Source organism: Limulus polyphemus, unplaced genomic scaffold (genome assembly GCF_000517525.1).
Source record: "Limulus polyphemus unplaced genomic scaffold, Limulus_polyphemus-2.1.2 Scaffold1019, whole genome shotgun sequence".
Taxonomy (NCBI): domain Eukaryota; kingdom Metazoa; phylum Arthropoda; class Merostomata; order Xiphosura; family Limulidae; genus Limulus; species Limulus polyphemus.
In genome coordinates, this window is record NW_013666629.1 from 1 (window position 1) to 1,276 (window position 1,276).

Here is a 1,276-nt window from a genome sequence, read left to right on the forward strand (position 1 = left end):
GTATCGCAAAGTTATATTCAGAAAGAATAAAACAGTTTTATTTAAGAAAGGACTTGTGTTGCTAAAGTTTCGTCGGAACGAATTTACGGAAAATTAACGAACAGAGACGTAACACTATTAATATTTAGGATCTTGACCTTTCGACTGTATTCTATTTCATAACTACATATTATTAACAGTAGCCTACTTTTTCACCAGTAAAGATCGAGGTCTAATAGTAATAATGTAATAATTAGTGTAAATATAAAGACTTGGTATGGAGGAGATGACAGTTATAGTGATTTGTTATAGTTGGAATGAAGCAGATAAGACAATGTGTAAAGCTGACTCAAAATGAACACATTATGTAATGAATAATAATAATTAAAAGCTGGCTAATCATTGTTGTAGGAAATGATAGCATTATTGGACTGAATAAAAACAAGCTGCATTTAAACAAAAAAGTTCGTAAAGGAGAACTGTAGACTAATGGAAATGCAAATGTGTCTTAGTTGAAATTAAGGTAAAATATGCATGATCAGAAAGTCAAAACAACAGCTACGGGACTTCGCAGCAAAACTTGACTCTTTCTACGTCACAAGCGAATACGTTTAAAAACTCCAAAGCTTCGTTTACATTTCACCTTCTCTATGTAGCTGACCAATCAGAGAACTGGATCACACGAATCTGCAAGTATTCGCTACACAACAGTCGTGGGACAGATAGACAAAGTAGGACACGACACAAACAGTCCATGAAACAGTGCCTAGTTTCCGTGACAAACGTGACTAGACCCTGTTATAAAAAAAGTAATACCTCGTGCTGAATTTGCACACGACCCCGACCGATTTAGTATGTTTTGAATTCGATTTTTAGAAAAACTAAAAATTTGGGAAATATGAATATTACACAATGGCAGTGAGCACGAAGCAGTCTAGACAGCTGGTTGTCCCGAAACGAAAGATACTGTAACATTTTTTTTTATTTTTAAAAAAACACTTCCTTTTCAGTTTCTGTCTCTAAAAATTTTCAGAATTAGATACATAACTAAAATAATTGCAATAATATTAATATTGAAAAATACTTTTGTCATTTCACCTGTGATTTTTCGCATAATCATATCGATAGTCATGTTCTCTAGACTTTTACATTACAAGTCATGTTCTCTACAGCATACTGTAAAGTTGTTTTGGTGGCACTCAGAAGCAATACTAAAATATAGACAATATACTGATGGAATGTTTCTAAACTTTATTGGTAGAGCTTATATATATATATATATATATATAGTAGTAGT